General features: G+C 63.0%; 1 protein-coding gene across 6 annotated transcripts in view; it reads left to right on the top strand.

Annotated features, from left to right (window-relative positions):
• Positions 1-14036, top strand: part of cpamd8 (C3 and PZP like alpha-2-macroglobulin domain containing 8) — a 318016-nt gene that overhangs the window by 264091 nt on the left and 39889 nt on the right. The window lies entirely within an intron of this gene.

The raw sequence follows: 14036 nt of genomic DNA, 5'->3' as shown, positions 1-14036 counted from the left end.
CACCTCCACACCCCCTCACTACCACCTCCACACCCCCTCACTACCACCTCCACACCCCCTCACTTCTACCTCCACACCCCTCACTACCACCTCCACACCCCCTCACTACCACCTCAATCACCCCCCCACTACCACCTACACACGCCCCCCCCCACTACCACCTACACATGCCCCCCACTACCACCTCCACACCCCCCCCACTACCACCTTACACACCCCCCCACTACCACCCCCACACCGCCCCACTACCACCTCCACACCCACCCACCAAAACCTACACACCCCACCACTACCACCTGCATCACCCACTACCTTCACACCCCCTCACTACCACCTCCACACCCCCTCACTACCACCTCCACACCCCCTCACTACCACCTCCACACCCCCTCACTACCACCTCCACACCCCCTCACTACCACCTCCACACCCCCTCACTACCACCTCCACACCCCCTCACTTCTACCTTCACACCCCCTCACTACCACCTCCACACCCCCTCACTACCACCTCCACACCCCCTCACTACCACCTCCACACCCCCTCACTACCACCTCCACACCCCCTCACTACCACCTCCACACCCCCTCACTTCTACCTCCACACCCCCTCACTACCACCTCCACACCCCCTCACTACCACCTCAATCACCCCCCCACTACCACCTACACACGCCCCCCCCCACTACCACCTACACATGCCCCCCACTACCACCTACACACGCCCCCCACTACCACCTCCACACTTCTCCATTACCACCTCGACACCCACCCACCACCACCTACACACCCCACCACCACCACCTACACACCCCACCACTAACACCTGCATCACCCCCTCACTACCACCTCCACACCCCCTCACTACCAGCTCCACACCCCTCCCCACTACCATCTCCACACCCCCTCACTACCAGCTCCACACCCCCCACTACCAGCTCCACACCCCTCCCCACTACCATCTCCACACCCCCTCACTACCACCTCCACACCCCCTCACTACCAGCTCCACACCCCTCCCCACTACCATCTCCACACCCCCTCACTACCAGCTCCACACCCCCCACTACCAGCTCCACACCCCTCCCCACTACCATCTCCACACACCAACACTACCAGCTCCACACCCCCCACTACCAGCTCCACACCCCTCCCCACTACCAGCTCCACACCCTCACCACCCCCAACCCCACTCCAGCACTTCCACAACCCCCCGACTACCACCTCCATCACCCACCCACTAACACCTCCACACCCCAACACTACCATCTCCACACCCCCCGACTACCACCTCCATCAAACCCCACTACCACCTCCATCACCCCCCCACTACCACCTCCACAACCCCCGAATACGACCTCCACACTCCCCCACTACCACCTCCACACCCCCCACTACCACCTCCATCACCCCCACCATCACCTCCATCACCCCCCCCACAACCAGCTCCACACCCTCTCACTTCCACCTCCACACCCCCTCACTACCACCTCCACACCCCCTCACTACCACCTCCACACCCCCTCACTACCACCTCCACACCCCATCACTACCATCTCCATCACACCCCCCACTACCACCTCCATCACCCTCCCACTTCTACCTCCACACCCCCCACTACCACCTCAACACCGACCCACCACCATCTCCACACCCCACCACTACCACCTGCATGAACTCCCCATTCCCAGTTCCACAACCACCTCCACACCCCCCACTACCACCTCCACACCCCCCACTACCACCTCCACACCCCCCACTACCACCTCCACACCCCCCACTACCTCCACACCCCCCACTACCACCTCCACACCCCCCACTACCTCCACACCCCCCCACTACCACCTCCACACCCCCCCACCACCTCCACACCCCCCACTACCACCTCCACACCCCCCCACTACCACCTCCACACCCCCCCACCACCTCCACACCCCACCCCTCCACCTCCACACCCCCCCACTACCACCTCCACACCCCCCCACCACCTCCACACCCCCCACTACCACCTCCACACCCCCCCACTACCACCTCCACACCCCCCCACCACCTCCACACCCCACCCCTCCACCTCCACACCCCCTCACTACCACCTCCACACCCCCCCATTACCACCTCCACACCTGCCCACTACCACCTCCACACCCCCTCACTACCACCTCCACACCCCCCCACTACCACCTCCACACCCCCTCACTACCACCTCCACACCCCCCCACTACCACCTCGACACCCCCCCACTACCACCTCGACACCCCCTCACTACCACCTCCACACCCCCTCACTACCACCTCCACACCCCCTCACTACCACCTCCACACCCCCTCACTACCACCTCCACACCCCCTCACTACCACCTCCACACCCCCTCACTACCACCTCCACACCCCCCCACTACCACCTCCACACCCCCCCACTACCACCTCGACACCCCCCCACTACCACCTCGACACCCCCTCACTACCACCTCCACACCCCCTCACTACCACCTCCACACCCCCTCACTACCACCTCCACACCCCCCCACTACCACCTCCACACCCCCCCACTACCACCTCGACACCCCCCCACTACCACCTCGACACCCCCTCACTACCACCTCCACACCCCCTCACTACCACCTCCACACCCCCTCACTACCACCTCCACACCCCCTCACTACCACCTCCACACCCCCCCACTACCACCTCCACACCCCCCCACTACCACCTCGACACCCCCCCACTACCACCTCGACACCCCCTCACTACCACCTCCACACCCCCTCACTACCACCTCCACACCCCCTCACTACCACCTCCACACCCCCTCACTACCACCTCCACACCTGCCCACTACCACCTCCACACCCCCTCACTACCACCTCCACACCTGCCCACTACCACCTCCACACCCCCTCACTACCACCTCCACACCCCCTCACTACCACCTCCACACCCCCTCACTACCACCTCCACACCCCCTCACTACCACCTCCACACCCCATCACTACCACCTCCATCGCCCCCACTACCACCTCCATCAACCCCCCACTACCACCTCCATCAACCCCCACTACCACCTCCACACCCCACCCACTAGAACCTCCATCAACCCCCACTACCACCTCCACACCCCACCCACTAGAACCTCCATCAACCCCCACTACCACCTCCACACCCCCCCACTACCACCTTCATCACCCACCACTACCACCTCCATCACCCCCCACTACCACCTCCATCACCCCCCACTACCACCTCCATCACCCCCACTACCACCTCCATCACCCCCACTACCACCTTCACACCCCCCACTACCACCCCCACCCTCGTCACCTCCAACCCTTGTCCAGCACTTCACGCCCCCCCCACTACCACCTCCACACCTCCCCATACCACCTTCATCACCCCCCACTACCACCTTCATCACCCTCCACTACCACCTTCATCACCCCCCCACTACCACCTTCATCACCCCCCCACTACCACCTTCATCACCCCCCCACTACCACCTCCAACACCCCCCCACTACCACCTCCAACACCCCCCCCACTACCACCTCCAACACCCCCCCACTACCACCTCCACACCCCCCCACTACCACCTCCATCACCCCCCACTACCACCTCCAACACCCCCCCCACTGCCACATCCACACCCCACCACTACCAGCTCCACACCCCCCCCACTACCACCTCCACACCCCACCCCTCCACCTCCACACCCCCCACTACCATTTCCACACCCCACCACTGCCACCTCCATCACCCCCACCCTCACCACCCCCAACCCCACTCCAGCACTTCCACAAAACCCCCACTAACACCTCCATCACCCCCCTACTGCCACCTCCATCACCCCCCACTACCACCTCCATCACCCCCACAACCCCCCCCACTACCACCTCCATCACTCCCACCCACACCACCCCCAACCCCACTCCAGCACCTCCACACCCCACCACTACCACCTCCATCACCCCCCCACAACCAGCTCCACACCCCCTCACTTCTACGTCCACACCCCCACTACCATCTCAACACCCCACCACTACCATCTCCATCACCCCCCACTACCACCTCCATCACCCCCACCCTCACCACCCCCAACCCCACTCCAGCACTTCCACAACCCCCCACTACCACCTCCATCACCCCCCACTACCACCTCCATCACCCCCACCCTCAACCCACCCCCAACCCCACTCCAGCACTTCCACAACCCCCCACTACCAACTCCATCACCCCCCACTACCACCTCCATCACCCCCACCCTCGCCCCCCCCACCCCACTCCAGCACCTCCACACACCCCCACTACCACCTCCATCACCCCCCACTACCACCTCCATCACCCCCACACCCCCCACTACCACCCCCACCCTCGTCACCTCCAACCCTAGTCCAGCACTTCACTCCCCCCCACTACCACCTCCACACCTCCCCATACCACCTTCATCACCCCCCACTACCACCTTCATCACCTTCCACTACCACCTTCATCACCCCCCACTACCACCTTCATCACCCTCCACTACCACCTTCATCACCCCCCACTACCACCTTCATCGCCCTCCACTACCACCTCCAACAACCCCCACTACCACCTCCATCATCCCCCACTACCACCTCCATCATCCCCCACTACCACCTCCATCACCCCACCACCACCTCCATCACTCCCAACCCCAACCCCACTCCAGCACCTCCACACCCCCCCACTACCACCTCCATCACCCCCCCACAACCAGCTCCACACCCCCTCACTTCTACGTCCACACCCCCACTACCATCTCAACACCCCACCACTACCATCTCCATCACCCCCCACTACCACCTCCATCACCCCCACCCTCAACCCACCCCAACCCCACTCCAGCACCTCCACACCCCCCACTACCACCTCCATCACCCCCCACTACCACCTCCATCAGCCACCACTACCACCTCCATCACCCCCACCCTCGTCCTCCCCACCCCACTCCAGCACCTCCACACCCCCCCACTACCACCTCCATCACCCCCACCCTCAACCCACCCCAACCCCACTCCAGCACCTCCACACCCCCCCACTACCACCTCCATTACCCCCCACTACCACCTCCATCAGCCACCACTACCACCACCATCACCCCCACCCTCGTCCCCCCCACCCCACTCCAGCACCTCCACACCCCCCCACTACCACCTCCATCACTCCCCATGACCACCTCCATCACCCCCCCACCCTCGCCACCACCAACCCCACTCCAGCACCTCTACACACACCCCCACTACCACCTTCATCACCCCCCACTACCACCTCCAACACCCCCCCACTACCACCTCCATCACTCCCCACTACCACCTCCATCACCCCCCCACTACCACCTCCATCACCCCCCCACTACCACCTCCATCACCCCCCCACTACCACCTCCATCACCCCCCCACTACCACTTCCATCACCCCCCCCACTACCACCTCCATCACCCCCCACTACCACCTCCATCACCCCCCCACTACCACCTCCATCACCCCCCCACTACCACCTCCATCACCCCCCCACTACCACCTCCATCACCCCCCCACTACCACCTCCATCACCCCCCACTACCACCTCCATCACCCCCCACTACCACCTCCATCACCCCCCCACTACCACCTCCATCACCCCCCCACTACCACCTCCATCACCCCACCACTACCACCTCCATCACCCCCGACTACCACCTCCATCACCCCACCACTACCACCTCCATCACCCCACCACTACCACCTCCATCACCCCACCACTACCACCTCCATCACCCCCGACTACCACCTCCATCACCCCCCCACAACCAGGTCCACACCCCCTCACTTCTACCTCCACACCCCACCACTACCACCTCCACACCCCCCACTACCACCTTCACACCCCCCACTACCACCTTCACACCCCCCACTACCACCTCCATCATCCCCACACCCCCCACTACCACCCCCACCCTCGTCACCTCCAACCCTTGTCCAGCACTTCACGCTCCCCCCACTACCACCTCCACACCTCCCCATACCACCTTCATCACCCCCCACTACCACCTTCATCACCCCCCACTACCACCTTCATCACCCCCCACTACCACCTTCATCACCCCCCACTACCACCTTCATCACCCTCCACTACCACCTTCATCACCCCCCACTACCACCTCCAACACCCCCCCACTACCACCTCCAACACCCCCCCACTACCACCTCCAACACCCCCCCACTACCACCTCCAACACCCCCCACTACCACCTCCATCACCCCCCACTAACACCTCCACACCCCCCCACTGCCACATCCACACCCCACCACTACCAGCTCCACACCCCCCCACTACCACCTCGACACCCCCCACTACCACCTCGACACCCCCCCACAACCACCTCGACACCCCCCCACCACCACCTTGACACCCCCCCACTACCACCTCCATCACACCCCACTACCACCTCCACACCCCCCCACCACCACCTCCATCACCTCCCACTACCACCTCGACACCCCCCCACTACCACCTTGACACCCCCTCACTACCACCTCCACACCCCCCCACTACCACCTCCACACCCCCCCACTACCACCTCCATCACACCCCACTACCACCTCCACACCCCCCCACCACCACCTCCATCACCTCCCACTACCACCTCCATCATCCCCCCACTACCACCTCCATCACCCCCCCACTACCACCTCCATCATCCCCCACTACCACCTCCATCACCCCCCCACTACCACCTCCATCATCCCCCACTACCACCTCCATCACCCCCCCACTACCACCTCCATTACCCCCCCACTACCACCTCCATCACCCCCCCACTACCACCTCCATCACCCCCCTACTACCGCCTCCATCACTCCCCCCCACCACCTCGACACCCCCCCACTACCACCTCCATCATCCCCCACTACCACCTCCACACCCCACCACTACCACCTCCACACCCCACCACTGCCATCTCCATCACCCCAACTACCACCTCCATCACCCCCACCCTCACCACCCCCAACCCCACTCCAGCACTTCCACAACCCCCCGACTACCACCTCCATCACCCACCCACTAACACCTCCACACCCCAACACTACCACCTCCACACCCCCCGACTACCACCTCCATCAAACCCCACTACCACCTCCATCAAACCCCACTACCACCTCCATCACCCCCCCACTACCACCTCCACAACCCCCGAATACGACCTCCACACCCCCCCACTACCACCTCCACACCCCCCACTACCACCTCCATCACCCCCACCATCACCTCCATCACCCCCCCCACAACCAGCTCCACACCCTCTCACTTCTACCTCCACACCCCCCACTACCACCTCCATCACCCTCCCACTACCACCTCCATCACCTCCCACTACCACCCCCCACTACCACCTCCACACCCCCCCCACTACCACCTTACACACCCCCCCACTACCACCCCCACACCGCCCCACTACCACCTCCACACCCACCCACCAAAACCTACACACCCCACCACTACCACCTGCATCACCCACTACCTTCACACCCCCTCACTACCACCTCCACACCCCCTCACTACCACCTCCACACCCCCTCACTACCACCTCCACACCCCCTCACTACCACCTCCACACCCCCTCACTTCTACCTCCACACCCCCTCACTACCACCTCCACACCCCCTCACTACCACCTCAATCACCCCCCCACTACCACCTACACACGCCCCCCCCCACTACCACCTACACATGCCCCCCACTACCACCTACACACGCCCCCCACTACCACCTCCACACTTCTCCATTACCACCTCGACACCCACCCACCACCACCTACACACCCCACCACCACCACCTACACACCCCACCACTAACACCTGCATCACCCCCTCACTACCACCTCCACACCCCCTCACTACCAGCTCCACACCCCTCCCCACTACCATCTCCACACCCCCTCACTACCAGCTCCACACCCCCCACTACCAGCTCCACACCCCTCCCCACTACCATCTCCACACACCAACACTACCAGCTCCACACCCCCCACTACCAGCTCCACACCCTCACCACCCCCAACCCCACTCCAGCACTTCCACAACCCCCCGACTACCACCTCCATCACCCACCCACTAACACCTCCACACCCCAACACTACCATCTCCACACCCCCCGACTACCACCTCCATCAAACCCCACTACCACCTCCATCACCCCCCCACTACCACCTCCACAACCCCCGAATACGACCTCCACACTCCCCCACTACCACCTCCACACCCCCCACTACCACCTCCATCACCCCCACCATCACCTCCATCACCCCCCCCACAACCAGCTCCACACCCTCTCACTTCCACCTCCACACCCCACCACTACCACCTCCATCACCTCCCACTACCACCCCCCACTACCACCTTACACGCCCCCCCACTACCACCCCTACACCCCCCACTACCACCTACACACGTCCCCCCACTACCACCTCCACACCACCCCACTACCACCCCCACACCGCCCCACTACCACCTCCACACCCACCCACCAAAACCTACACACCCCACCACTACCACCTGCATCACCCACTACCTTCACACCCCCTCACTACCACCTCCACACCCCCTCACTACCACCTCCACACCCCCTCACTACCACCTCCACACCCCCTCACTACCACCTCCACACCCCCTCACTACCACCTCCACACCCCCTCACTACCACCTCCACACCCCCCCACTACCACCTCCACACCCCCTCACTACCACCTCCACACCCCCCCATTACCACCTCCACACCCCCCCATTACCACCTCCACACCCCCTCACTACCACCTCCACACCCCCTCACTACCACCTCCACACCCCCTCACTACCACCTCCACACCCCATCACTACCACCTCCACACCCCATCACTACCACCTCCACACCCCCTCACTACCACCTCCACACCCCCCCACTACCACCTCGACACCCCCCCACTACCATCTCCACACCGAACCACCATCTCCACACCCCCCACTACCACCTCCATCACACCCCCCACTACCACCTCCATCACCCTCCCACTTCTACCTCCACACCCCCCACTACCACCTGCATGAACTCCCCATTCCCAGTTCCACAACCACCTCCACACCCCCCACTACCACCTCCACACCCCCCACTACCACCTCCACACCCCCCCACCACCTCCACACCCCACCACTACCACCTCCACACCCCCCCACCACCTCCACACCCCCCACTACCACCTCCACACCCCCCCACTACCACCTCCACACCCCCTCACTACCACCTCCACACCCCCCCACTACCACCTCCACACCCCCCACTACCACCTCCACACCCCCCCACCACCTCCACACCCCACCCCTCCACCTCCACACCCCCTCACTACCACCTCCACACCCCCTCACTACCACCTCCACACCTGCCCACTACCACCTCCACACCCCCTCACTACCACCTCCACACCCCCCCACTACCACCTCGACACCCCCTCACTACCACCTCCACACCCCCTCACTACCACCTCCACACCCCCTCACTACCACCTCCACACCCCCTCACTACCACCTCCACACCCCCCCACTACCACCTCCACACCCCCTCACTACCACCTCCACACCCCCCCACTACCACCTCGACACCCCCTCACTACCACCTCGACACCCCCTCACTACCACCTCGACACCCCCTCACTACCACCTCGACACCCCCTCACTACCACCTCCACACCCCCCCACTACCACCTCGACACCCCCTCACTACCACCTCGACACCCCCTCACTACCACCTCGACACCCCACCACTACCACCTCCATCAAAATTCATACATTGTGCTAGCCTTCAGTTGAAAGATTTAAAATTGCTGTCTCCACCACCCCCACCCCCACTCCAGCACCTCCACACCCCCCACTACCACCTCGACACCCCCCCACTACCACCTCCACACCCCCCCACTACCACCTCGACACCCCCCACTACCACCTCGACACCCCCCCACTACCACCTCCACACCCCCCCACTACCACCTCGACACCCCACCACTACCACCTCCATCACCCCCCCACTACCACCTCGACACCCCCCCACTACCACCTCGACACCCCACCCCTCCACCTCCACACCCCCCACTACCATTTCCACACCCCAAACCTGCCACCTCCATCACCCCCACCCTCACCACCCCCAACCCCACTCCATCACCCCCACAACCCCCCCCACTACCACCTCCATCACTCCCACCCACACCACCCCCAACCCCACTCCAGCACCTCCACACCCCACCACTACCACCTCCATCACCCCCCCACAACCAGCTCCACACCCCCTCACTTCTACGTCCACACCCCCACTACCATCTCAACACCCCACCACTACCATCTCCATCACCCCCCACTACCACCTCCATCACCCCCACCCTCAACCCACCCCCACCCCACTCCAGCACCTCCACACCCCCCCACTACCACCTCCATCACTCCCCACTACCACCTCCATCACCCCCACCCTCGTCCCCCCCACCCCACTCCAGCACCTCCACACCCCCCCACTACCACCTCCATCACCCCCACCCTCACCACCCCCAACCCCACTCCAGCACTTCCACAACCCCCCACTACCACCTCCATTACCCCCCACTACCACCTCCATCACCCCCCACTACCACCTCCATCACCCCCACCCTCGCCCCCCCACCCCACTCCAGCACCTCCACACCCCCCCACTACCACCTCCATCACTCCCTATGACCACCTCCATCACCCCCCCACCCTCGCCACCCCCAACCCCACTCCAGCACCTCCACACACTCCCACTACCACCTCCATCACCCCCCCACCCTCGCCACCCCCAACCCCACTCCAGCACCTCCACACCCCAACACTACCACCTCCATCACCCCCCACTACCACCTCCATCACCCCCCACTACCACCTCCATCACCCCCCCACTACCACCTCCATCACCCCCCACTACCACCTCCATCACCCCCACCCTCAACCCACCCCCAACCCCACTCCAGCACTTCCACAACCCCCCACTACCACCTCCATCACCCCCCACTACCACCTCCATCACCCCCACCCTCGCCCCCCCACCCCACTCCAGCACCTCCACACCCCCCCACTACCACCTCCATCACCCCCCACTACCACCTCCATCACCCCCACCCTCGCCCCCCCCACCCCACTCCAGCACCTCCACACCCCCCCACTACCACCTCCACACCCCCCCACTACCACCTCCATCAACCCCCACCACCACCTCCATTACCCCCCCACTACGACCTCCACACCCCCGACTACCACCTCCATCACCCCCCCACAACCAGGTCCACACCCCCTCACTTCTACCTCCACACCCCACCACTACCACCTCCACACCCCCCACTCCCCCCCCCACTACCACCTCCACACCCCCCACTACCACCTTCACACCCCCCACTACCACCTTCACACCCCCCCACTACCACGTCCATCAGCCCCACAACCCCCCGCACTACCCTCCATCACCACCCACTACCACCTCCATCACCCCCCCACAACCAGCTCCACACCCCCTCACTTCTACCTCCACACCCCACCACTACCACCTCCACGCCCCCCACTACCACCTCCATCACCCCCACACCCCCCACTACCACCCCCACCCTCATCACCTCCAACCCTAGTCCAGCACTTCACTCCCCCCCATACCACCTCCACACCTCCCCATACCACCTTCATCACCCCCCACTACCACCTTCATCACCTTCCACTACCACCTTCATCACCCCCCACTACCACCTTCATCACCTTCCACTACCACCTTCATCACCCCCCCACTACCACCTTCATCACCCTCCACTACCACCTTCATCACCCCCCACTACCACCTCCATCACCCCCCACTACCACCTTCATCACCCTCCACTACCACCTTCATCACCCCCCCACTACCACCTTCATCACCCCCCACTACCACCTTCATCACCTTCCACTACCACCTTCATCACCCCCCACTACCACCTTCATCACCTTCCACTACCACCTCCATCATCCCCCACTACCACCTCCATCACCCCCAACCCCAACCCCACTCCAGCACCTCCACACCCCCCCACTACCACCTCCATCACCCCCCCACAACCAGCTCCACACCCCCTCACTTCTACGTCCACACCCCCACTACCATCTCAACACCCCACCACTACCATCTCCATCACCCCCCACTACCACCTCCATCACCCCCACCCTCAACCCACCCCAACCCCACTCCAGCACCTCCACACCCCCCACTACCACCTCCATCACCCCCCACTACCACCTCCATCACCCCCCACTACCACCTCCATCAGCCACCACTGCCACCTCCATCACCCCCACCCTCGTCCCCCCCACCCCACTCCAGCACCTCCACACCCCCCCACTACCACCTCCATCACTCCCCATGACCACCTCCATCACCCCCCCACCCTCGCCACCACCAACCCCACTCCAGCACCTCTACACACCTCCACACACACCCCCACTACCACCTTCATCACCCCCCACTACCACCTCCAACACCCCCCCACTACCACCTCCATCACCCCCCACTACCACCTCCATCACCCCCCACTACCACCTCCATCACCCCCCACTACCACCTCCATCACCCCCCACTACCACCTCCATCACCCCCCCACTACCACCTCCATCACCCCCCCACTACCACCTCCATCACCCCCCCACTACCACCTCCAACACCCCCCCACTACCACCTCCATCACCCCCCCACTACCACCTCCATCACCCCCCCACCACCACCTCCATCACCCCCCACTACCACCTCCATCAACCCCCCACTACCACCTCCATCACCCCCCCACTACCATCTCCATCACCCACCACTACCACCTCCATTACCCCCACCCTCAACCCACCCCAACCCCACTCCAGCACCTCCACACCCCCCCACTACCACCTCCATCACCCCCCACTACCACCTCCATCAGCCACCACTACCACCTCCATCACCCCCCCACCCTCGCCACCACCAACCCCACTCCAGCACCTCTACACACCTCCACACACACCCCCACTACCACCTCCATCATCCCCCACTAACACCTCCAACACCTCCCACTACCACCTCCATCACCCCCCACTACCACCTCCATCATACCCCACTACCACCTCCATCATCCCCCACTACCACCTCCATCACCCCCCACTACCACCTCCATCACCCCCACTACCACCTCCATCATCCCCCACTAACACCTCCATCAACTCCCACCCTCGCTACCCCCAACCCCACTCCAGCAACTCCACACGCCCCCACTACCACCTCCATCACCCCCCAAAACCATCTCTATCACCCCCCACTACCACCTCCACACACCCCCACTACCACCTCCACGCCCCCCACTCCCACATCCGCCCCAACCCCATCTTTAGCACTTCCTGCCTCCAGTTTGCTGGTTCACTTCAGCCCCAGTCTCTGACCTGACTCTCTAGGCCACAGTCTGCAGGGAATTTTGGGGAATTATCCCACTGTTTGTGGGCGGCACGGTGGCACAGTGGTTAGCACTGCTGCCTCACAGCTCCAGAGATCCGGGATAAATTCCCGACTCAGGCGACTGACTGTGTGGAGTTTGCACATTCTCCCCGTGTCTGCGTGGGTTTTCTCCGGTTTCCTCCCACAGTCCAAAGATGTGCACGTCAGGTGAATTGGCCATGCTAAATTGCCCGTAGTGTTCGGTAAATGGGTAAATGTAGGGGAATAGGTGGGTTACGCTTCGGCGGGTCGGTGTGGACTTGTTGTGCCGAAGGGCCTGTTTCCACACTGTAAGTAATCTAATTTAATCTAATCTAATCTAGTCTGTGAAACCTCTCTAAGTGACAGGCTGACTGAGCTCCGTTTCCTTGCCGTCTCTTTATAACTCTTCATTTTTGAGTGTATTAATTGCACCTTCCTCTCTCTCACTCTCAGCAAGTGCTGTGCCAAACCAGTTGCTGCACGGAAATGTTCCTTTCTCACATTGTTTCTGGGTCTTTCCCAGGCAGTGGTCAGTAAGAGGGGGGCAGCTGTCCTTG

The sequence above is a fragment of the Chiloscyllium punctatum genome, chromosome 24 (assembly GCF_047496795.1).
Source record: "Chiloscyllium punctatum isolate Juve2018m chromosome 24, sChiPun1.3, whole genome shotgun sequence".
Lineage (NCBI taxonomy): Eukaryota > Metazoa > Chordata > Chondrichthyes > Orectolobiformes > Hemiscylliidae > Chiloscyllium > Chiloscyllium punctatum.
This window is presented reverse-complemented; position numbering and strand designations above follow the sequence as displayed.